Raw genomic sequence first — 26,590 nt, forward strand, 5'->3', positions numbered from 1 at the left:
GAGGTGCCCCCCCTTCCCTTCCCCCTGAGGTGCCTGTTTTATTTCGATCAGATGCCCCTGCAGTGTTCTCTCCGTTTGGATCGGGTATCTTGCGTGGGCCTCGCCCATGCAATTTGCGCCCAGTGGTCCACGGACTATATAGGTGCAGGACCTGGACTTGAATTCTTGGTGTACATATTTGTTAATAGTGTATATCAATTTTTGAGTAATGGATTTTTCTTGATTACATTAGTTCAAATCATTTCCATTTGTCCTTGCGTTCTTCCAAGGGGGTCAGGGAGGGGGGGTAATGTAACGTTTCAGCATGTATTTGTGTGTGTGTTGTTGTTGGTGAGGGTGGGGTGGGGGTGTTGCGTGTGTGTGTCACTCTTTTACTCCCCCCTCCCCTGTGTCGTAGGTGCAGTACTCACCGTGGTCGTCGCCGCCGTCGGTCGTGCTTCTGGTAGAGGAGCAGGCAGACAATCGCAGGGAGGATTTGAAGTTCCGGCTCCATGGCGTCCTGGTTCCACGTGGGTTGTGTAGAGAGGACAGTTTTCCCTTCCAAGTCCTGTTTCCGCCGTGTTTTTGTTCGCGTTGAATCCGCCACGGAAAAGGTGGCGGATTGGCCTGTCATAATAATGTGGGCGGTATATTGTCTCCCGCCTGTCTGTTGGCGGTGACCGCCATGCTGTTTGATTGTACCGCCGTGGTGGTCGGAGTGTTAAAGTGGCTGTTTGTGTTGGCGGTTTCCGCCACGGTCGTGATTTTTTTTTCCACCAGCCTGTTGGCGGTCTTACCGCCGCTTTACCACCGACCGCCAAGGTTGTAATGAGGTTGTAATGAGGGCCCAAATACCCACGTAACTCAATGAAATATATAATATTGTTTTGAGAAAAGTGCAGTCAATACTAGCACGTTCCAAAGAAGAGGCTCTCAGCACCATATGAGCACGACAATTGAAAGATGTTTGCCATCCTAAGCACAACAAGATTTTTGTACAACAACACTCCTGGATTGGGCAGCGTTTAATTACTGTAATAGGAGTCTGACCCACCCCCTCCATCCTACCCCACCTTTCCCCATGCCCCTCAGCTGGCAGCTACTTATTAAGGCCATATATTCATCACATAAAGATCGTATGAAATTATGTTCTTCTGCTGGACAAGAGGAAAAATTGTAGCGGAAAAGAGGAAAAAAGGCAGCTCTAGTTCCTGCTCATATAGATTCATGACATTTACACATGGCAGATATATCTAGTATGCAGTCAGGTAAGGCTAACCAGTGTCAAATACGGAATACAGAATAGCTATATAATAATTGTGTGCAAACACCTATGTCAGCAGGCCAACATGGCAATAACCCAGAAAATGCTTACAAAAGGCAGTACAATGCAGCGCAAAACTCTATGATGATCAAGTGCTGTGATGAGCGTACAATCAGCATCTTGGCTGTGTCTATATGTGACAGTTTTTATTACATATGATAGATGTTTTAGTACATACCCAGCTAGAGGTGCAGAAGGTGGCTTTATATTAAAGAGCACATGAGGCAACTGATCAAGAAGAGCAAGGTTCAGCGCCCGTCCTGTACCATCTCTTCTGCACTAGGGACCATCTGCAATTGAAGGGATTGCTGCAGTTATGGCTGGTGACGGTGCAAAGTGTCGGGGAGGGATTGGGTTGGGGGACAAAACAAAACCAATAAAAATTTAAAAAACGTACCTCAGCAGCAACGTTCTTCTCCTCACTGCTGCACTCCCAGCCTGCCCTGTGGCCATTCCTAATTCTGCATGAAAGTCCTGACTTGGTGCTCCCATGTAGACTGGGAACCTGCCCCTTCTCTCTCCAACCTGGCAACACAGTGCCAGGTTGGAGAGAGCTCAGTGCGCATGTGTGTTTGGCTGGCCTGAGACAGCCGGCCAAACACACATGCTCACTAAGGGGAGTGCACACCACTTCCCTCCATGAATGTCATCCCCCTATGGCCCCGCCCCTTTAAAAATAAAACAATAATGTACATTGTTTAAGCTTACCGTTTATGGTTCATTTATTTTTAAAGTTTTGCAACTCCTGGCAGGTGAGAGGGGATGCTCCTTCACCATAGTGGAGGAGTTGCTGCTGGATTTCTGTGGAGGTATCAGGGGGGGGGGAACTACAGAGCTGAGATAGCTAAATGGGATATAGTGAGACTAGGTCACAGGGGATTACCTTTGTCCTTGTGAGACAGAGTGAGTGAATGCATCTAGAATCACCAGCAGGAATTTGAAGTTTTACTGTATGCAGTTAATGTACCTGGGGAATTGCACTGTAGTGCACAGGAACACCAGAAAACACTGTTTACAAAACCTATTAGCAATATAGAAGATAGGACAACTCTTTTATATCTAAAGTATATGGGCATATTTCACAGTCAAACGGTTTTTAATAAACTACTAATATTTATTTTCCTTTGGCAAAGGAAACACCCTTTCACCTTGTCCTCTTCCTGGTCACCCAAGTCCAGACGAGGCACAGTTTAGCTTTTCACAGTTATGCTCTGCACATCATGCGGTCATCAGAGGAGTTCCCTGAAATGCACTGTCCACATTTTCCTCTTAGTCGGAGAACAGCATGTTTGTCTACTGCAAGGGAACGATTAATAAAACACCCTGCTGTCTTTAGATGTGATGGGCAAACAGAATCAATAATTACATCTGGCAATCATTAAACACCAGGTACGTTATTTATCATAAAAGACTTGTAAAAATTTGAAATTTGAACAAAATGTGGAATCTGATATGCCAACACATTTTCAATGTCAGTCAAAAATTAAGTTTATTGGAACCATTGTCCATTAAAATATTGCAAACATAAAAACAATTTACCATTATTTCTTACATTTCAATAAACTCATCACTTAAGCATACTCAATTAAAATTAAAATGTAAAACTAAATAATTCTAAGTACTGTTATTCTTACTTTCTGAAAATGTATAAAATCTTATTAAAATTGATCTATTTCCTTCGTACCATATGAAAACATTTCCCAACAGCACTTATTACATCTAGGAAATACATAGCAGATTGAAAACTCAATGTTTTCTGGAGAAAGATTATACCATAATTAAACAGAATCGGTTTAAAACTTACACCGTCTCCCAGCTGTATAAAATAGATAACTCAATAAAATATGTATATTTGAGCAGTTCATATTACAGACATATCTACAGTATCCCCCGGCTTTCTGTACCCTTTTAGATAACTCAGGATAGACATATATAGGGTTGACCCCAATCCTATATTTTAACATTTTATGTTGCATGGGTTGGTCATGCTATGGCTTCACAAAAAACAGTTATAAAATTTTACTCAGTATGACATTTGATATAGCAACATGTTTTCATTTAAAAGGAGATTTTCGGCTGCAATGCACATTCTCACTGTAATAAAATTTGACTTTTGCAGTGCTTTCTTTCTAATACGTATAGATAGTTTCAGATAGGTATGACTCGAAGTTGACGTCTTATCACCAAAGTTATATTTTCCAGCCTGGGTCTTTCATTAAAATAAAACAAATTCTTGGATGTGCAATCTCAGTTCAACACAAGTAGGCCAATTAGACTATGCGGTAACAGTGCTAAGAGATAGCACTCGGCAGGAACAGTGCTAGGAGATAGCACTGAGCTCCCTTAAAGAGCAGAGTGCTATCTCGTTGCATAGAGGGGGCAGACCAGCACCCACAGAAGGTGCTGTCTGCAAAGCAGACAGGGCGCACTCCAAGGGTGGTGAGCGGGGGGGCCCGCACTGCCTATGCCCAGGCATAGACACTACAGGGGCCCTCCTGTGGCCTCCAGTACTTGTTCTCCGCCAGAGATTTCATGGTGGGGAAACCGCCATGAAAAGGCTGGCGGATAAAAGGTTATAATCAGCAGGGTGGTGCTGAGTTCAGCGCCACCCTGCCAGCGCCACCCTGCCTGAATGCAACCAGGACCACTGTCTGCCCATCAGGATCTTGGATACTGGCGGAGATGGTGGTCTGTTGGTGGGACCACCCGTCAAACTTGTACCTGAAGCCATGGCAGTCCAAACCCCACTAAGAGTCTGGCGGTCTTGTGACCGCCAGACTCTTAATCAGGCCCTTAGTCCTGACATTTCAATCAGTAGTTATCATACCAGGGAACCAGGCTTGTAAAAGAGAATGTGGAAGCATGCAATCCAAGGTCTCACCCATATATTCCTCTGAGATAACCTTATACTGAAAGTTAGATATAATGGTAAGGTCAGGTCTGGGATGATGGTCAACACAGATACCCCCATTGTCCATCTTCAGTATTGTATCCAGAGAGTTTGCACAGCATCAAAAGCCACTACCTGGTCCTCCCAGGTCGTTTTGTTAGAAAGACTAGGCTTCAGGGTTAATGGGGAGGGGAATCACAGGAGTCATTATGTATAGTAACCGAAACTAGAAACCAAACCATCTCAAGGGTTGCGTGTGTCAGTTCGTAAAACTGAAGATAGCCTAACAAACAAGAAGAATGCAGATATCCTTACATAAACCTACAGGTACTCCAGCACTGGAGGGGGCGGGGGTGAGAAAAAGAAGGAAGATAGGGAGGGCACCTGGTAAGTGTAGCTACCATCCAGGGGTGTGGGGAGAAGCAACCCAATGGTAGGTTAGGGTTTCCCCTCTAAGGTCTGCTCTCTTCTTCTTCTGAGTCTTCGGAGAAATGTCCTCCGTCTCCCTCCACCAATCCATCTGTCCTATCAGGGTTCCTCTCCTTGTCATTCTCTGGGTGTTCCCAAGCCTCCAAAACCTCTGACCACAGACCAGCTATTGGAGATTGTTGCACTCCTCTAGCATCCTCATGGATCAGGGCCCTCTTCTGTTCCCTAACCTACATAGTAACACTGTTCATCAAAGCACTCACCGCTGGCACTGCTGCCACCTTCCAAGCCATGGTAATGCATCTCCTGGCCAGCAACAAGGCCAAATCTAGGAACCAGTGGCTAACGGTGCATTTCATGGGCATAGGAAGTAGTCCCAGCAGCCAGACCTCTGCATTACAATGCGTTCAAGGTGGCATTCAAAGACCAGATGAGTCATATGGCAGAACTCCATGTCCACATTTTAGCCTCATATTTATAGAGACCTTCTTGAGGTACGCAGGATCCTACACCACTCTGGGTCCATAAGCTCTTGTCCCACCAATTCCTAGAAATCAAAACGGGTTTCCAGAATATTCTATTCAGTGATCTATAACACCATTTCACCAAGTGCCGTGCCCATAGACACCAATATTTGGAGTACCTCATGCTTCACAAATTCCCCTCTGCCACTGGCCCCTAAGTCTCCAAAGGTATGTGTCAGTACTTTGTAGATTTTTAAATTGGCCTGGGGGTAAAAACTGTAAAACTTCACACTCCTCACCCGTTAAGGTCTCAAGGCACTGAATGCATACCACTGTGGAACCCCTCTTGGCTTTTCCCTGTGAAGTGCCCGCTCCTGTGCAACCCCAAGGGTGAAGCCAGGCATCCAAGCACTGTCAGGGCTGTTGTGGAGATTCAGCAAGCTATTGCCCAGAGTGGGACCCATTAATTAGATCAGGCACCAAGGTGAGAATTCTCTGGTCCAAGGGAATTGAGCCCAAGACCGACCAAGGTGGGAATTGAACCCTGGTCCCAGGACAGATCTCTGCATCAGGATCTGCCACTCTAACCATTGTGCCACACTTCTCACTAGATTGTATTGGGACCATCTGAAGTAGAGTCCAGGCCGACAGCTGACCAGCCATAAAAAAGTTGAGAGGTTCACCATGGGGGAGACCAATCAGTGGCAGGGCAGGCGCGTCAAGGTGTGTCCCAGTTGTCTTCTGAACACAGAACCCCCACACTTCAAATCCATCACCAATAACACTGCTGGTAAGGAAATGACAGTTGCTGGGCAAAGTAACTTCGCCAGCAGTATACTCTGATTCAGTGCCATTCCTACTATGTCCAGCTCCTTAAGGCGAACCCCATAAAGCCATTGGGAGACCCATTGGAGATGTGCTGCTAAGAAACAGAACTCAAAATTAGGGGCGCCCAAGCTTCCCTTTTTGGCGGGACGGCGAAGGGATTCCAGCGACACTCTATGGCAGCCTCCATCTCATAACAGTTCCCAGAGCAAGGATTCCAACCGATGGAACCAAGAGAGGGATATTCTAACCAGTTCTATAGCTAAAGCAAAAAGAAGGGGCGACAGGGGGCAACCTTGCCTAGTGCCTATATGCACTCTGTACTGCGGAGTGACGGTCATCATCCTAACTGGTGCGGTCAGTGTAAAGTAAAGAAGTTTAACCCAACTGATCCAGCTTTTTACTAGTCCCAGCCGCCACATTACCTCAAACAGGAAATTCCATTGCTTTCTCCAGGTCAACTGACATAAGTGTGGCCTCCAACAGGGACAGCACTTCTGGATGATAAAGGACATGGTATAGCAGTCAAAGATTGAAGGAGGTGCCACAAGATGGCATGAAACCATTTTGGTCTTCATGGATCAATGTGAGCATGTGGGAGGGTAGGCAGAGTGCCAAAACTCTGCTAACTCTAAGTCAAAGTTGAAATGGACAGGGGGCATAACTCCAAGACGCTGGCACCCTGAATCTTAGTCTTGGGTAGAGGGATCACAACCACATACAGTCTGGACATAGGCATTGTTCCTCCCTTCAAGGAATCGACATATAGTGACTTTGGGCCTACTCGGAGTGGAACTCAGCAGGGTTCCTGCAAACTCGGAGTGGAACTCAGCAGGCATGCCATCAGGACCCAGGGTCTTCTCAGTAGCCATTTCAATTATGGTGGCCCTAATATCGTGAGCTGTCACAGGGCTTCCCAACCATTTTCACGCCTCGTGGTTAAGATCCCTCAATGGTAAGCAATGCAAAAACGCAGCCTGTGTCCTCAGGGGTAAAGCCTCCAAAGGCCTATACAATGTTTCATAATATTCTCAGAACAAGGCATTAATGGCTTTGAAATAATAAAGAATTATCCATTAGGTTTTGTGTAGTAGGGGCTCCCTGAGACTCTGGACGAATGAGCTATGCAAGTAGCCTGCCCTTTCGTCCCTTCTGGTCATGTGCCCTACCAATATAGGGTTTGTAATCATGACAGCATAGGCATTCTACCACAGCATTATATTGCACTCGAGCCTCCCAGAGGTTGGTCGCCACAACCTCATCTGAATCCAGCGTGTTGTCTAACTCATGGTACTTGCTCTGAAGTACCTTTAATTCTCTGTCTAGTTCCCACCTGACTCCAACCAAGTGGCTCAGACAGTGACCCTGAACCACCACTTTCAAGGCTTCCCATTCAACTAGGCTAGAGGAAGCAGAACCGTCATTGAGTTTGAATTCCTGGGCAATCATTTCTCCCAAAGTATCTCAGAAGCAACTATCTACTAGGGACAACAGGTTAATACACCACATAGGAATCTCTGGGCGCTCTTCAACATGCCAAAAACCTAACAAGGGACTATGATCCAAGAGGGTAGGTCCCAGACACTCACATTTTGACTAAGTCTGTTTAATCCAAGCCCCCTCATATACCTCCATAAAAATAATTATTGTCTATGGATTTTCATTTTTGATTTGTGTTTGTGCGTCATTACAGAAGTAATTTAGCTTGGATAAACATTGGTGATACAAGACAAATTTTTCTGGACGAAGTTTTTAAAAATGGCAGATGTGCTGCAGTAATGATGTAATGTTTCAGGAACCATGAGACCTACATTCTTTCTTTCCTTATTTCATATTATTACAAATCCCAAAAAGTACAATGACAATATGAATTGAGCATACACAGCTCAAATTACATAATTAATAACACACAATGGGGGTCATTACGAGCTTGGCGGGCGGCTACTGCCACCCGCCAAGCTGTAACTGCTGTGCGGCCGCCAATGCAGGCCGCACTCCCGCGGACCCCATTACGACATCCCAGCTGGGCCGGCGGGCGCAAACCAATTTTACGCCCGCTGGCCCAGCGGGGTGAGGCCGCAACATAGGAGCCGGCGGTGTTGCGGCCATGCGACGGGTGCAGTAGCACCCGTCGCACTTTTCACTGTCTGCTAAGCAGACAGTGAAAAGCCGCCCGGCTACCGGCCGTCAACCCGTATTATGACCGCCGACGGTATTCTGCCAGAATTCTGGCAGAACACGATGAGAGTCATGGCGGCGGATGGCGGTAAGGCGGCACAGCTGCCAGGTGCACCCCTACGCCAGCAAAACACCGCTGACCGTATCATGAGCAATGATAAGGCCTGTCGGTGTTTTGCTGATGGGTGCTGCTGCTTACAGCAGCACCGCGGACCGTCTCCAGCCGGAGGACCCCCTGCAAGCAGAGAAGTCGGGTTCTCAGACCGGAGAGGAGGGTGGGGGTGTTGTGTGTATGTGGGGGTGTGTGTTTATGTTTTGGGATGAGTGCATGCAGGTGTGAGTCGCGTTGGATGCATGCGTGAATGAGTGATTGTGAGTGTTGTGTGTTGTGGATGCATGTGTGTGACAAGCTATGTCGGTGTGTGTAGTGGTGTGTGGGTATGCATGTGTGCATGCGTGGGTGGTGGTGGGTATGCGTGTGTGTGTATATGGGTGCGCGTGTGGGTGTGTATATGGGTGCGCGTGTGGGTGTGTATATGTGCGGGGCAGGAGCGGGATGGGAATGGTGGGGGAGGACTCTGGTGAGGGGGAGGTGGGCGGAGGAGACCGCTATCAGTGCCAGGGAAGGGATTCCCTGGCACTTATAGTGCCTACCGCCATGGTTTTCGTGGTGGTAAGTTTGGCATGAAAACCATGGCGGTAGGCAGGGTCGTAATCCCGAGGGTGGGATTGTGACAGCCTCCGGGCTGGAGACCGAAGTCTCCAACCCACCTGCTGTTACCACCCTGGTAGTCGGTGTGTTAAAGTGGCGGTGTTGTATGGCGGTAACCACCAGGGTCCAAATCCCTTTTTTTTTTTTACCGCCGGCCTGTTGGTGGTATTACCACCACTTTAACACCGACTGCCAGGGTTGTAATGAGGGCCTTAGTGAGCCTGATCTCTTGAACTCACTGTGGAGAAGATCGTCAAATGTGTGACACTCAGAACTTGTTTTCCCACACATGCACAAGGTATTTTTCTACGTCTTAAAGTCACATTCTGCTTCTGTCTCAGCAAATCCTTTTAGAAACTTCACAGGAACAGCAGTTGAAGCTCCAAGCTTTGTTCCAATTTTGCTCATAGTGTCATCACCTGCAATAATATGTGCCTCGATGAGAACACTGGGCATCTCTGGGTCACGTTTCTTGAACAGAATATGAAGCATAATTAAGGGCCTCATTACGAGGCTGATGATCTCTAGATCGATAGCCTTGCGGTGGTGGTCAGGACTGCCGCTGCGGGTGCGGTCCAACTGCCACATTAAGACCCTGGTAGTCACAGCGCGAGGGTTCCACTGTCTCCACGGGGATCGTGATCCCAACAGGTTGATGAGGGGTGCAGGTCAGAATCAGCCTGCACCCTGCTGATTATGACCTGGTACTCAACCAGTCTTTCTATGGCAGTATCACTGCCATGAAAAGGCTGGTGGAGAACAGGTGCAGGAGGTCAAAGGGGGCCCCTGCACTACCTGTGCACATGGCTTGGGCAGTGCAGGGGTCCTCCTGCCCAGCACCCTCGCAATGTTCACTGTCTGCTGTATCTGCTGTGCAAACAGTGAACACTAAGAGGGTGCTGCCATCACTTTCCCGCTAGGCTGACTGGCAGAAACCTTGGTTTCCACCAGTCAGCCTAGCGGGAAAGTCTTATTGGGTTCAGCAGAGAGATAGCCAGTGTGGCGGCAACCTCCCCATCAGACATTTGGCAGACGGGTCTTCCCGTCCGCCGAACTCCTAATGAGGCCCCGAGTGTCTGTTCTTGCCTGTTCCATAACGCATTCATGAAAATCCTTGTCATATGAACATTGCAACAAATCTAAGTAGCACAATAAAAACATATGTGTAATTTGACAGTAAAATGACTTGCTTGGAACCATTTCGAACAGCCTACTCAACATGTGGCACAACACAAAGATCAGTACATCCAATTTTCTGTTAAGTTCTTGAACAATATGGCTCATAACTTTTGAATATAGCTCTACAGGCACCAACTCCTCATTGACAGTAATTTCACTTGCAATAATTGGAAATTCAGTGTTCATTGAAGCATCAGCAATGTTTTGGTGAGATAACATCTCAAAGTTCATCTTGCTCGATGTTGACAACCAGAATTTATCAAGTTGCGCAGGTATAGGTGTTGAATTCTTGATGCAGGTAAAGTCAATTGTTCCACTTGTAGAGAATCATCTGATTCTCTCACAAAATAGTTCAAGATAACTGTCAAAGACAATGTCCAGTTCTTGCAAGGTGCACCCTGACTTTGAAATCTGTAGAACAGTCTGAACAACCTCTCCGAAGTTTTGCATAGATAAAATCTTGACCATTCGCAATTTTGACATATAGTCCACAACAACAGGACATCTTTGCAAATTGAAGTTCTTCAGGCTAATTTTGCATTGAGCTCCTGTACTAGATTGTGCTTCACTGGTTTGGTTGCAGCATCGCCATCAAATAATGCATTTGTTGGAAGAAGATCATGCAACATAATGTCCTTGATAAATTCACCCCTTTCTTTTGCTAAGTCCATCTCTCTATGTGCTTGCAAAAGTTGTTTTTTGTAACTCTCTCCTGCTTCAGTTCTGTGTATAGTTTTGATCCGTGTTTTAGGACATCTAGTAGACGTGTCTTTATATTGTTATCTACTTATTGTTTGGTGACGAAGCTGTGTAGTCGCACAGGCTCAGTCAGTTCAGAGGAGTTTCCTTGCTGCTGCATGAAATGAAGAAGGCTGTCAACATGTGTATTAAAAAACTCCCGACAGGTTCGTGATGAGGAACAGTTTCTCAATGGTCCATTAATTTTTAATTTGTCATCTCTCTGAAAACATTGCAAATAGAAAGGACATCTTGGTAAACTAGCTGCCACTGGACAACATATTCACTACTATGTGTCTAACAAACAATTCCCTTGGAGCTTTTCTGTGATCTCTGGATCGTCTGTTCCAGTTTCATGGAGCCACAGCACTGAACCTTCCCTCTGTGTCTTTCACTACAAAATGTCTTTGGATGAATTTTCAGTAGAGGCTTCTTCACTCTTTCCAAATACCAGGACCCATATGTCAGGTAGTTTATGCAATCAAATTCACAAAACACAGTAATCAGTGACTCTACGGTCTTCATGTGCAGCTCCCAATCACCTGCCCGATCAACATGTACCATGTTTTTCACTAGAGCTATCATGTGTAAAACATTTACCCAGTACTTGCAAAGTTCTGATTTTTCTTCACATTATTTGAAAACTCTAAGAACTTGGGCCCAGATTTAAGAGGGCCTTGAGCAGTTCTAACTATATATTAGTGTCATGTTTCTACGCTAATGTGGTGCTAGAAGGACAAAAACGCTGCTACACAATTACAAAGTGGCGCAATGCATTTGTAACCCTTTGCGCTACATTATGCCTACACCAGACATAAGGTATGCAAAGGGGGTGTTCTCCCACTGGGGGGGCGGGACAAAAAATGGTGCAAGGAAATCTAGCAGATTTCCTTGCACCATTTTTTTCAGCACTTTTAATGCCTGCTCAGAGCAGGCGTTAAAAGGAGGCTTCCAGGTGTGGGAAGGGTGGCTGGGACTGCTGCTGTAGACCGCTGGGGGATTGTGGCTCCAGCCGTTATGTTAAGAAACGGACAGAACGCCTGTCGTATGGATTGGTTTAATGTCAATGTACTCTGGATTTGCAACTCACCGTACTCACCTGTGCAAGCTGTTTTGAGCTTTCTTTTTCCAAATGTTTTCCCCTTCCCTTTTCTTTTTCAAAACAATAAAAATTAGTTTATAAAAAAAAGAGAGGCTTCCATTGGTTTCAATGGTCCTCTGGGTGTATTGCAGGATTAGCGTCAACATTTTTTACGCTAATCCTCCAAAGCATCGTACTAGCGTAAAAAATTATGATGCTAGTACCTATAACTACTGCCATGGTGAGCCATATTTTAAATATGGCACACACATGATGGTGTTAGGGGGTGCTAAGGGTTGTAAGAAAGTGGCACTGCACTGGGTGTATCACAAATTTACCCCTTGGTTTTCAGGATTTTGAACTGAGTGTATGTAACATTGCCTGGCTTTGGATTACAATTATGGACCTGGTTGCAAGTTTGGCGGTTAGAAAACCTGACTGCCAGGCCCGTGGTGAGGTATCCCCACTGGCCCTATTACAACTTTCCCACTGGGCTGACGGGCGCGAACCAAGGTTCCCGCCCGTCAACTCAGTTAGAAAGGTGCAACAGCATTGTTCCTTGTTCATAATTGAGCTGGTGAAAATGCTGTTGAACACAGGATGCAGCAGCACCTTTGAAATGCGCACTGTCTGCATAGGGGGACCCCTGTACTGCCCATTGATATGGGCAGTGCAGAGGCCCCACTGTGGCCCCCTGCACTTGTTCTCCACCAGACTTTTCATGGTGGTCAGACCATTATCCTGGAGGGGATGGCGGTAGGTTGGTGTGTCTGCTCACCAACCTCGTAATGTGGCAGTCGGATCATCACAGCCGCGGCGGTCCAACTGCCACTGCCAGGCTGACAGTCTTTGGACCACTAGCCTCGTAATAAGACCCTATGGGGGTTATTCCAACTTTGGAGGAAGTGGTAATCCGTCCCAAAAGTGATGGTAAAGTGACAGATATACCACCAGCCGTATTACGAGTCCATTATATCCTATGGAACTCGTAATACGGCTGGTGGTAAATCCGTCACATTTGGGATGGATTACCACCTCCTCCAAAGTTGGAATAACCCCCTATGTCTTTTGAACGAAGTGCACCCTATGCCTTGTTCACTTCTGAGATTAGCTATGCAAAAACGAATTCGGCATTCTTGTTTCAGAAAGCATTCCAATGCAATGTTTCTATAGCCTCTGATATGATGAAAATACCTTGTAATGAACAAACTGAATGATCTCCACGCAATAATGACTAGACAGTTTTGCTTCCAAAGATTTCAGCCTCAATAAGTGCACCATCTATGTCACATCCATTGAGATAACTTCCTGCACACCGCAACACAACTTTTGTCATGTAGAAATGCCCATCATTCGATAAAGATCATCAAATTCTACTGGATTGCTCATAGAAATGACAGCTACAATACTGAAAACACCTTCATCACATAAAATTGGAAGGATAGGCTGGTCTTCAAGCTGAGCATGCACATTTTGGACATTGTTTTAGAGCTGTGTATACAGATAGTACGTTTGTGACCAGGAGATGATATTGCTGGTAAAAACTCAACCTTCTTTAGTGGGATAGTATTCTGGGAGATCAGAGCATGAATTCCAGCCCACACTGGAACTGGCAATCGGCACCAAATAAGGGGTATGATACATTCAGTTAAATCAGTTTCGCAGACCGCAGCCTCAGGTAGAATATCCAAGTCCTCAGCCACTTTGAAACTTTCTGGTAGACTGGGACGTGTTGATGGCTTGTAGTGGTTTCACACATGTTGGCAAAGCGGTTGGGTTATAAGTTTGCAGCTTCATTTATTTATGCCTACAGCTGACACAGCTTGTTTTCCAGCAGCTACGTCATTGGTACAGTCTTGAAAAAGCACCATGACAGTATCATGTGTGCTGGATGTTCCAGACAAAGTAGAGCTGTATGGAAAATGAAAATTATCAAGAGCAGCAATTTTAAATCCGTTCCTGATAAAGTGACTAGGAAGTGATGTGCTGTCAGATTCACATTTTATTCATTTTACAGCATGAGCTGCTAACAAATTCCTCTTTGGTACTATGTCATTATAACTTGTTGATACACCAATCCCATTTATTGAAGTGACTGGCTCTTTACTTTTACACTTGTCATAGATTGCGTGGGCAGTCTTCATGTGTAGCGGAGTTTTCGTTTATGCTGTGTTGTAATCCATAAAACATGATTTGGAAAAGTCAATACATTTGTACAGCATAAGCCTGTCAGTCCATGAGATTGTCTTCCACTTCTTTGCTTATATCTTCAAAGCCATCATCAATGTTGTAGGCTTCTGTTACGAACTCAAGAACTTTCGTTTGTTACAGTTTTGCTTTGCTGATATTAAACGATGATGTAAAAAATGTTAGGACAACATCAGAAATTCTTATTGACACCTTGAGCTCTGGGGCATCACAAAATTTGTCATCAAGTCCAAAATCTAAATCTTTCGGGATGTTCCTTAAAATGGTTCCTGCTTATTTTACTGCATCATGTGATCTTATTTTAGCAACAAGAACTTCAAGAGTCAAATCAGCTGAGAACATCATAAGTGGCTCATTCTTTTTGTTAGACTGACAAAAACAAATTCTTTCATTCTACATTCTCACCAGAAAAATCTTAATTTTATTATTATGGATCAATACAGTTTCATCAATTTTGATTGCTCTTTCTCTGATCTCACTGAGTGCGGGCCCATAACCAGCACACAAGAGTGGCTTTAAAACTTAATTTGCTTTTTCAAAGAGTGCAAACTTAATTGAAGGCTGGTAGTTACGCTACTGCTGGGAGCTTATTGTACATTCATATTTTCAAATGTATGCCCACATGCAGGTCGGGTGGGCATTCAAAAATGTTGCAAATACATTCACCTCGCTGTTTAGATCAGCTACACGGCTGAAAACTTCATCTTGGAAGAACCTAGCTGAAGATAAAAACATGTTTGTCCTTTGAGACTTACATACTCTGGTCTTTGTTCTTTTGTCAATCCATGTGGCCCTTGTTCTGGCTAAACCACAGCTAAAACATTGAAGATCCTCTGCTTTCTGAGCAGTTGATGGAGGTGGACAAGGGGTAGCCATCGACCTAAGTGGAAGGGCATTGGTTTGGTTGTCATCACTTTCTTAGAAGACTCAGATTCTTGTTGTGATTCACTGGTTTCTGCTATTGCTTGAAGATCTTTTCCCATTCTTTTTTCCATTGTATACGACGTACAGCACTGTCATTGTTACAATGATAAAATATTTGATCCTCTTCACCCATCAGTTTTAATCTTTTGTGAACATTGTCTTTCCGTACTTCTGCAGAATCTCGAACTCGCTTCTGTCCAGCCATAGTAGATGTTAGCTTTTCTTTCAGATAAGTTTGGCATATGAAACAGTTTTCTTTGTTGAAGGACTCCTCAGATTTTGTAGTTAGCAACACTCTTTCAGGAGGTAAAGATCCTCTGCTACTACCTGCTTCGCTCATGTCTAAAATTTGAATCAACGGAAACCATGAACCAAAAACAATATTAAAATTAATTACCAATATCATGGCTAAACACATCATTACAGAGCTGCCATTTTGAAAAATGGAGGAAGGGTTGCTCTGAGAAGTTATTTTCTGTCTCTATAAGACTACTCGACCCCCAAAACCTATGTTTTGACACCAAAATGAAGTATAAAGGTCTCATGGTTGCTGAAATATTACATCATAACTGCAACACATCCGCCATTTTAAAAATGCCCTCCAGAAAAATTGGCCCGGAATAACAATGTCTACACAAGCTAAATTACTTCTCTAACGATACAAAAGCACAAATCAGAAATAAAGATTTCTGGGCACAATTTTTGTTATGGCGTTATACCAAGGAGCCAGGACTAGTTGGAGCAAACAAATGTTTCTATTTGAGTATAAAGCTGGTAGATATACAAACAGAAGGAGAAGTCTTGTGTCATTCCGTGCTGGGTTCTACAGGGATCAGATAACTGTCATCTATTTAGCCAGTCGCTAAAGGCCTCAGCTGTCTTGTGTGCCATTGCCCCGACAGGGGTGAACTGGTCCAACAAGATATCAGGTACACAGTTAATGTCCCGGCCTAACTAGAGGTTATAAGCCAGTAACAATGCCAGGTGGGAGGAGAGGGAGTGGAGGAAGGTCACTTGGTCATGATTTGGGGAACGGACACTCCCTAAAGTGATGTCTCTGACTTACAACCTACCCTTCAGTAGGACATAATGTCCCTCATGGTCAATGATGGAGTGTAGAAGCTCAAAGAGTGTCCCCGCTCGAATCCAAATGAAGGATCCCCGAGCATAGACCAAATAGGAGGTATCATACAACTGGCCCTGTCATCTATGCTGCAAGTGCTCCACCTCTTTCCCAACAAGGTTGGTTAGCATAGCTACCTGTACCCTCTTCACCACAGCAAATATTTATGTGAATATTGAGAGTTTAGAGGCTGAACCCATCCAAGGGATATTCCAGGTCAAAAAGGATAATGCATTACGTTTGTCCTGCTTTTGAACAGATCACTTAAGTGGCCTTCGCTGATCTCCCCGGCACCTCCGGTCAACCAAACCCTACCCAACAAAAAAACACTGCAACCCCAAGACAAACAATACGAACACCAACTATGAACTCCCCATCCCAAGAGCATCCCAGCAATGACTGGCCACCTAAAAATAAAAAGAAGAACATTGTCAGTAGATTGCCACTTCTAGTCACCTGGTAGAGGCCAATGGTAGGGGTAGGTCCTGCTGTAAAATGTAAGCTGCGTACCAGCCCCTCACCCAATCATCCTTCGAGAACATGCCCCTCTCTACTTCCAGCAACCAGAAGGCCCTCCATCTTGGGTCTCAGAGGAGACGATAATAACTAAACAGCTTTCAAAACCCCATGTTTAAACCTCCAATAAATCTCATTCAGAAAGACATTGACAGTTCATGTGGTCCACAGCTTCCAGGCAGCCCCTCCCTCCATCAATTCAATGTCTCAAACCAGTTCATCCACTGACTGTAGAGTTACTACAGGCAAGTCAGCTTCTTCCACCATAAAGGCCTTGGACTTCAAGGACACTGATCTCCTGTCTGAAGATGTGCCAGTGTCTGAGCCCGACTCTCTTAATGCTGCAATTTCCGCTACAGCTCAGAGAGCTGCCACCCATTCATGCTCCTTTTGCAAAGAGGATGGTTTCTTCAGGCGTTTGTCCCTTGGGCCCTTTGCAAGCACTTCCAAGGTCTATCTCTAGGGACATGCATTTTGTGGGGGGCCGCCAGAAGGGCAGAGCCAGCCTTGTGGGCTTCCAACCATTCCCACGCCATTCCTTGATCCTCTCATAAGTGTGTAGTCCATCCGGTATAATCAAATAACATCAGGGAGTATTGCAATCCTTTTGCTCTAAGCACCTTTTTTACTTCCAGGAAGGAGGCCCACTTGGCCTGCACTGCAGCTGTGAAGTCAGGGAACACTGATAATTTACCACTGCCTACTAAAAATGGGCCTTACTATATCTGAACCACCCGCCACACATGTGCCGTCTGAGCTTAGATAGGACACACATAAAAGTCACTCTCCTAGGGAGGTAAACAGTCCTGGGGGTCTCTGGACACCAGTGGGTAAATCCTGTACCAGGGGAGTGGCTTTTACAGCCCTGTCCAAACACTCAGTTGTCTCCCTGGTGGTATTACCATGCAGTGAGCCCGTTCAGTAGAACCCTCTGTGTCATCATGTAATGGTTTATATGGTGGATGGTTGCTATCTGTGCCCTAAGTGGCTAGGGTATGCTCAGAAGTGGGTCCCTTGCTCACTGTTCTACTGGATTGAGCTATCCTGGCTGATGAGGGGTAATACTCCAAAACCGGTCCCAGTATGCTTGTTTCTGGTCCAGGGAGGACCTGGCTTGGCAGATCGGACTGGACTGTTCCCATGGGGAGCAGGGTCAAGACTGATTTGCATATCTCGGAGTCCATGTTAAAGGGATGTGGCGAGCAAAATAGTGATGGATTAAACCCAGATCTGGGACTGGGCATGAGTGTTTGAAAAGTTTCAACACTCCATCAATCATTTTACTTTGTTGTGTTGCATAAATACTTTAAACATTCCAATTGCCTATTTGTTTAGGGTATTCCAGCTTCATCTGAAGTTCTCAAGTCTGAGGGTCACTCATCTTTTTCCCCAGGCATTTATCTTGTTAGTCTTCATATTTTCTTCCTCAAAATCGCTCCTGCGATTTTGCCCACTTACTCAATTCAGATTTAAATGAAACATAGGAGCTTTAAATCCAAGGTAGTGCCAGATATCTTCTAAATGCTCATCCACAAGTCTCCTATTTCTGAAGTCAGATTTTTTTTATTTTATTCCTTTGCATGCCTCAGTTCCTGGTGGCTGTGGATTGGCATCCTTGCAGTTGTGCTGCTATTGCTATCAGGCATCTCTGTTTTATACATCTTGTTCAGTTAATTCCCTCTAGCTGCAGAAGAGCAAGAGTGTGCAATGTTTTACTTTCCTAATATGTATGTGTGCCCTACTTATTATTAGTGTGCCTCTTCAATTTGGAATTGTTTCTGCTAAAGACTCCATTGGTCAGCCTTCTTCAGGATGTATAGGGGCACTTCTGCCTCTGCAAGGAACTGCTTCTCCACATTTTCCAACTGCCTTCACGCTGCTGTTGACTCTACGGCGGTGCTATACATAGCCAAGAATAACGAGTTGAAGCATCAGTGGCTAAGTAAAACAGTGGTAGACAGTAATTTTAGGAGGGAGGGTGAGACACGCACACGTTCACACTCCCACTCATTCATATTCACACACACACGCTCACACGCACACACACATCCATTCAAAACACTCATTACCAAATATTAAAACATACAAGCATTCATTCAAAAAACAAAACACACTTACCTGAAGCTCAGCCTTGGAGGTTTCAGGAGGGTTGGGAGTGTTTCCTTCCGTCACTGGTTGACCTTAGGTCAGCCAATGAGGGAAGGCAGGAGTCCCAACCTCGTCACAGAGTGGGGTGGGGTCAGTGAGACTGCTGACCCCACCCCACTCTGTGATGATGAGTCACGGATTAAGACTTGGCCCTGGGTGCTTCAGGGCTTAAAGCTTAAGCAACCAGGTTCGAGGCTATGAGTGACACTATCCTTCATCACCGAGGGGGAGGGACTCGAGGACCTTTTCTGAGCTGAGGAGGTCATGCCCACAGAAGCTGGGACCTCCTTAGCCCTGAAAAGTTCAGCTCAGGCAGCCAGAAACCTGTGCAAATGGCATATGTCTAGCTACTGGCTGTCTGACCTGAAGAAGAAGAGTGTCTGCCAGGCTGACCTTTGCTCAGCCTGACAGACACTCTTCTTAATGGGCAAAAGCGAGGGGGGTTGACCCCCTCAGCCCCAAAGGACTGGAAGTTGCTTAAGGCTTCAACTTCATAATTGACAACCCAACATGAATTAATCAGTTAATGCAAAAGCAATTCCATTATGTAATGTATTAATATTCAGGGAGACTACACAGGGTAGTGTATTCATCTTTATTCAAATACGTTTTGAATAATGTAACGGCAAGGAGATCTTTTTTTCGTTTATGATTAAAATAGTTTTCAGAGGTACATTAGAACTCAATATCCCCTAGCACTAATTGTAGAAACATACAAAAACTGTTATTCTTTATTACGAGTATGAATTGTATGCATAAATGCTCACATCTATCATACAATGCCATTTTCATACTAAGCATTTTTATTCAATTCTCAACAGCAGCAAAGGTCTGTACTTTTAAGTGGTTGGCTGATTCAACTGCAGTACTTTTCAGTGGCATGGCAGCACTGAAGGCCAGGGGTAGCATGCCGCATGTCACATAGGAAACAGGATATTCAGCACACTTACGTTGTATCCAAGGCTGGAAGCATTCTGAATTACATCTAGAACAATATGCCATAAAGAGGAAACATCCTGAATAACGCTGTTGTTTCCCAAGTAAACATAACCACACTTGGCGGAACAACACATGGCTTTTTTCTCTGCCTTAACCATGCATATGCTGAACTACACCTATGCATGGTTAAGGCAGAGAAAAGGGGGAGTGGGTTTGGAGAGGACACAGTCAGGTAAGTGGGGTTGAGGGTAGTTTTTAGGGGTGTAGGGTGGATGAAGGAGCTTGGAGTGGGGGTTGGCGCTGTGCTATTTTTTTAGGGGCAGGAGTGGTGGGGTGTTTGTGTTTTGTTTTCAAGGGTAGGGCTTAGGGTGGGGGGTCGCATAGGGTTAGGGTAGTTTTTAGGGGTGAAGGGTGGATAAAGGACTTAGGATGGGGGGTTGGGCTATTTTGTTTTAGGGGCAGGGGTGAAGGGATGTATGGTTTTTTTGGGGGTGGATTGGGAGAGGGCGTGGTCAGGTTAGTGGGGCTTGGGCAGGGTTGGGGTAGATTTTAGCAGTGGGGTAGACTAAGGGCTTGGAGTTGGGGGGTTGGGTTAATTTTTTTAGGGATTGGGGTAAATTTGTTTTTAAGGGTGGGGTGGGAGGGCAGGGTAGTTTTGTTTTTAGGGCTGATGTGTGGTCGGTTGTTTATAGGGCAGGTGGGGGGGTCGGGGTAGTTTAGTATTAGGGGTGGGGTACTTTGGGTATGATAGAACCACACATGCCGTTCCCACACATGCCTTTACTAGGCATACTTTTACAATGAAAAATCCTTGTAAAACCATGTGTGGAAACAACACGGTCATTGCTCTGACCACATTGTTAAGGCATGCATGGTTCTCACATGCGTTGTTCCATCATACATTTGCCATAAAGAGTTCTCAACCACTCCAATAAAGACCTCATCAGTGCTATCAAGGACAGGGAAAACAAGGTGACTTTCTCTTCCGGGTCACAGGTGCTGAGATAGTATAATTGGCTGATGTGCACATTCAGTCATTGCTAGTTAGCAGTATGTTGGTGTTTTTTTACTTGCTTTAAGTTTACTTTGCACACAACTTTTTCCTTGTTTTGCACATTTGTTGGTTTTTGTGCATCCTTGTCTCCGCTTTTCATTTTGTGGGGAAGTCTGTCTCCCCTACATTTCTTTCCTTCATCATGCCTTCAGGCCATTGAAAATGTGATGATATTCTACCTTGAAGAGACAAACTCTCTTGGGTTCTTTGCAACGTCTTGGACCCTGAGTTGTAAGTGTAATATACTTCTGCAGATTACGTATTTAATATTATTGTACCATATTGTATTTAAGATAACTGATGTCTTTCCTCCACCTCAGGCTCTCCACCTGGCAAAGTTAGACCAGTACTCCTGTACTAGGATGACCAGATTTTGAAGAGCAAAAACCGGGCAGGTCAGACATAAAAGAAGGACTAAAGACTTTACACACACACACACACACAAAATTAGCTAAGGCTTGACCTCACACCCTGCACTCCCAAACCACCCCTACCCACATAATGGACTGACCTTTGTCCCCAAAAACCTGACATTTATTTAAAATTAGGAGAAGCATCGGACACAGGGACAGTCCTCTAAAAACGGGAATGTCAGGGGAAACCCGGGACGTCTGGTGGGTGACCAGGTATCCTGTATCCTATCTTTCATCTGTTTTTGATCCCCTACTTCCCGAGGTCCATGTCAATGGCCATTGTTTTACCCTGTGCTAAGTGGAGGGGTAACTGAGAGGCTGGTGGTTTGCAGCAGTATTCTATTGTCTGCCTTCCTCTTGAAACCCGACATCAGTTTGATACAAATAAACGTGATTCAAACTACTCTACGTGTCAATCATTTTAGATTGCTTACAACGCACAGAAGGCCTTCATCGGTACACGTGATATATAATATGTCCCAGGCAGTCAAGACTTATTTGTATTATTCCAAGGCGGTTCTCCTATTTACAAGGGACAGAGGGAGCCATTCCAATTAATATATATATATATATATATATATATATATATATATATATATATATATATATATATATATATTTATATATATATATATATATATATATATATATATAGTTTGTACACATGAATGTGCTGTTCTTAATATATATGTTTAGCATTTCTGAAGTGTTATTTTACATACAATACATGTAAATTGGGCGTGCAAAAGCAAACATAGTACATTCCGCCTAAATCTAAATAGATGTCTGCTGCTCTCCTATGTCGAGTAATGGTAAATGTTTCATTTAGTAGTAAATGTTACAAGTCAGGGTCCCACATGTGATGTTTTTCTCATACTGGTGCAAAAAAATTATGCTACGCAGCTAAGGGTCTGTCGTTTTTTGAAAATAGATTAGCTCATCTGGTTGGTAAATATGCAGTACACATTATTTTTTCAGTATTGTGCAATCGGTTCAAACGTTAGTCAGCACTGGGCTGAAGGCAAGAAAATACAAATAACTGTGCAGCTCAGACCTTGACCCCGAAAAATGCTGAATAACAAGCTGAAAATGGTCCACCTGTCGACGCTGAATTTGTGCTCACTTTTCACATGAACTTTGTGAAAACAGTTGTTTGAGTTTAAGCCATGGTCTTCATCTGTACCGTGCCACTGAACACATGCTGCAAAATTCTTCCTCTCAGTCATCAGTTAAACATGTCGGGTCAATGCGGCCGTTCAGGTTTACCCCTTTCTAAGAATCAACTAAAACAGAAACTCGGAAGATGGATGCATAGACAACACTGGTCCACCACCTTCAAGATTACTGTATTCTTCATTACGTTTAATGATTGTTTGTGGTTACGGTAATAGGGGACTGATGTGAACCTGACATGCCCTAGACAAAATCTATGTGAATATCTAGTTTCTGAATGAATGTAGATGTTGCAATTTTCTGACATACGACATTAAAAATGAAACATAAAATCTTAAACCTAAAAAAAACCTATTTTGATAAGTTTTTTTCTCATGTGCTCAAAAGTGTATTTTACTTTATTTAGGTAAAAAGATAAACAATTTATTTTTGGGGAAAACGTACACTTACCTCCTATTACAGTCTACACAGATTCAAAAACGCATAAAACACAACCCTAAAGCTAAATTTATGGTTAGTTTAAGTTTCATTGGTCCTAACCTATAGTGGGTGCCTGGGTTATTTATACAGTCTGTGTATTGAATAACTAGCTGACTACAGCAGTTTACAGAAAGCGTTCTTTCCGTTTAGTGCGGAGGGCTAGACGTTACTCGTGCACTGAAGAGCTAAATCGCCAATCTACCGCAAGCATAAATAATGGTGAATTTGCAGAGTGGTGAGCAAAAATCAAGGTCGAACTTGGTACAAGAAATGTTAGCGAAATCAAAAGTAAAACCGGGACGAGCAATCTATACAACAGGCCCGCGCACAGTAAAAAAAAAAAACGGACCTGCCCACACGCTGACCTGTTAGGCCAGCCCATCGAGCACTGACTGCCTGGTTGCCTTATTGGCCAGTCTGACCATGGCAAAAATAGCTGCTCTGAGTTGGACTAAAGTTCCACGAAAGGCAAACGAGGCCAGCTTCTTTCGTCTGCCAGCAGGCGATCGAGAGGACCTTTTGCAATAAGACATGTTTAAAAAATGGGCCCAAAAATCCCGAGTTTTTTTGTGGAAAAATTCAAATCATTTTGCGAACGGTGTCCCAGACAAGCAGGGCCGGTGGCGCCCCATACAACAGTCTTTTTTGACGCCTCCTCCACCCCACGACCACCTCCTCGGATCCCCACACTACCACCCAGCAAATCTGCCCCTCATGTCTCCAAAGCCCCCTTTCACATACATTCATTTGTTTTAAAGGGCGTGTAAAGCCTGGGTTTACTAATCCACTCAGCCATCCACATAAAATGTTCTTTGCAGCAGGCATATTAACACTACCTACTTTATAGCGAGACAAGACAAGAATTCCATCTCTCTCCGTAGCAGGAACATTCATCACTAGAGGTATCCTGACATTTAATTGCTTCCTGAAGGCTGAATGCACAAGGAACCTTTCAGCAGGTACTTTTAAATCGCAAGATTCAGAAGTTTATTGCTTAACACAGCAACCCCCTAAGGTCAGCGCCCCCCCCCCCCAATCCAGTTCAGCACCCGGTGCGGCCGCACCGCTCGCACCGCCCTAAAGCCGGCCCTGAAGTCAAGAATTGCTCTCCTCAGAAGCGCTAGGGCACACCCTCCACAAGACACCTTTGGGACAGGAGACTTTTTAGCATAATTTACTCACAAAATTACCATATTAGCAAAAAATCAACGTGCATTAAAAGGAGTTGAACAAATCTAATAATGCAATTTGATTCAGCCTATTTTTTTTTCAAAAACAAATATTTCAAATTTTTTACAATTTGTTTTCCTGTCCTGCCTTTTCAAAAATATTCCCAGCCGAAAGTCTGAGGGGAGAGCGGGCGAGTGCTGAGGGCGAGGGTATAGACCAGAAAAGAGAAAGGACAGTTTGGGGGGAGTGAAGGGAATGGGACTGGGTAGACTGAAGGCACTGGAGGGGAGCAGATAGTCTAGGGGTAAAGAAGAGTGATGGGGAGAGCCAGGAATCTGGTCGGAAAGATCAGAGTGATTAGAGAGAAGAGGGGCTGACGAGGACTGCAGAGTGACAGGGAGAGTGGACAGCCCGGGAAGATGGACAGACTGAAGGTATGAGCGAAAAGGCAGTGGAGAGAGGGGCAGCTAGGATGGAAGAGATCAGGGAAGGACTGACCAGGCATAGTGAGGTTAAAAGTGGACAAAATTGAAGTGAGAGTTGAGGGATGAGGAGATGGCATAAACTGGCAGAGAGAACAGAGACTGGAAGGGACTGAGGGAAGACTGGAAGCAACAGTGGGTGCACTGGGATGAACAGTGGGCAGACTGAGACGTAGAGAGGAGAGCTAAGTGTCTGGAAGGGGGAGGAGACAGTCTGAGGCTAAGTGGGGCATCCAGGGGCGAGCAGAGAGATGGGAAAGGCAGAGATAGCCTGGAAGGGAGAACAGAGATGGCGAATGCAGAGACCAGAGGAGAGGGGAAAACAGACAGAGTGGAGAATGAAGAGACAGTGTTGGGGTGTGTAGGTGTGAGTGTAGAGACTGGGAAGAGTGGTCATACTAGAGCAGAGAGACAAGGGGAAAAGGCAGGAAATGACAATTTGGGGTAGAGCAGACAGGCTGGGAGAAAAAGCCAACAGATTGGTAAGAAGAGCAGAGGGAGAGCAAAGTTGGGGAAGTGCAGAGAATATGGCTTTGAGAGAGAAGTGATTGGTGGGAAAAGCAGGCAAAATGGGGGGAGAATTGAGAGGCTGGTGATGAAAGTGGACACCAGGAGGGAGAGGGGACATATTTGGAGAAGGGTTGGACTGACCTATAGGGCAATCAGACATTGCAAAGTGGGCTGGTCTGACAGATCACTGCATGGGTCAGATTTTTAGCAGATGGACTTACTATCAGTTTGTGCTATGCGAATCACTTTAAATAAGGTCTGCATAAAGCTTTCCACCTCCCAGTTTGCCTGGGGCCACTTAGGTCTTGCAGTGTTGGAGGCCCCAGGATTTGAGGTAGTCTGCAAATTCTTGGCTTTGGAAAGGGGGTCAATTGTCTGTTTTCAGAACTTTCATTATGCCTTGCCTGGCACTAATTTTCTCCAACTTGGCTATAATCTCTAGGGCTGTTTGCGATCCTACTAGCTCAACCTCAGGGAACTTGGTGTAGTCACCAATGAAGACCAAGGCGTGACTCCCGTCCATGAGATGGCCAAAGTCTAGACTGGCGTGCTCTCCTGGCCTTCTTCGGTGATTACTAGTGGACAGACCTCAGGAGAGCAAGCTACTTGACACCACTCATAGGATCTTACAGTGCTTTCCACACATCGTCCATGCCAGGGAACCAGACTTTGGAGCGCAGTCAGTTTTTTGTGTTTTACAATTCCTTGATGGCCATGGTGGGCCAATTGGACTGCTTGTTGAGTGAGGCTGGCGGGGATGACCAGGCAAGGTCCCACAAGTAAGCATCCACCTGCCTCCAATGGTAGTTGTTGGTGGACACGGAATAGAGACTCCTATAATCTCTGGGCCTCTGGGGTTCATTGGGACAGATGAGTCTTGAGAGTTCTCCAATCATTCAATTTGATTGCGGCTAGTGCAAGCTATAGGCACCCATCTTCTTGGGTGACATAGGGTGCACATAGGCTTCCATCGCTTCAGCTTCCTCCACTTCTTTGGGGGTCGCGGCTCGGGGATAATGGGAGAGGTAGTCCTCCGGATTGGTGGAGGTTGGCCAAAACTCAACGCAACAGTTGTATCTTGGAGTTGCAGCATCCACTTATCAATGTGAGGAGGAGGTTTAGATGCCGATCCTTGGAAGAGGGGTATCTGGGGTTTGTGTTCAGTGGTGACAACAGAGGGGTGGCCATATACATATAAATGGAAGTGCCTGCACAACCAGTGCATGGTGATGGCCTTGTGCTCAATTTGTGACTACCGCTGCTCTGTTTCGGTGAGCGTTCTTCTTGCATAGGCGACCTAGGTCCATCCACTGTGTTGTTGTTTTTGTGTAAGAATGGCCCCCAGTCATTTTGGGCTTGCGTCTACTTCAACGTTTGTCGGTTTTGCTAGAACGAAATAGGATAGGGTGGTGTCTGCTGACAGTGCTTCTTTGGTGTTCTGAAAAGCGGCCTCTTGTTCAGACCCAGGGTGTGTTTGCTTTTGTGAGTTCCCGAAGGGGCTGCGTGAGGCATGTAAGGTCAGGGATCAATCGACCGCAGAAATTGACCATTTCCAGGAAACTTCCTACTTCAGATGTGTAGATGGGCCCCGGATCTTGGACATCTTTTACTTTTTCTGGGTCTGGTGCAATTCCTTCTGCTGAGATGGTGT

The 26,590-nt window shown here is 45.1% G+C and overlaps 1 protein-coding gene across 10 annotated transcripts in view; it reads right to left on the reverse strand.

Moving 5' to 3' along the window:
* SLC38A4 (solute carrier family 38 member 4) overlaps window positions 1–26,590 on the reverse strand; it is a 262,923-nt gene that overhangs the window by 122,475 nt on the left and 113,858 nt on the right. For 4 of the 10 annotated variants that reach the window (XM_069229043.1, XM_069229045.1, XM_069229039.1 and 1 more), the window contains exon 2: window positions 1,482–1,593. The exons of 4 other annotated variants lie outside the window; for them this stretch is intronic. The gene's annotated coding sequence lies outside the window, so the exon portion shown is untranslated. Of the gene's footprint in view, window positions 1–1,481; window positions 1,594–2,451; window positions 2,600–26,590 lie in introns of those variants that run through there. 2 more of the 10 variants (XM_069229040.1, XM_069229041.1) reach the window with 2 other exon arrangements.

This window comes from Pleurodeles waltl, chromosome 4_1 (genome assembly GCF_031143425.1).
Source record: "Pleurodeles waltl isolate 20211129_DDA chromosome 4_1, aPleWal1.hap1.20221129, whole genome shotgun sequence".
NCBI classification, from domain to species: Eukaryota; Metazoa; Chordata; class Amphibia; order Caudata; family Salamandridae; genus Pleurodeles; species Pleurodeles waltl.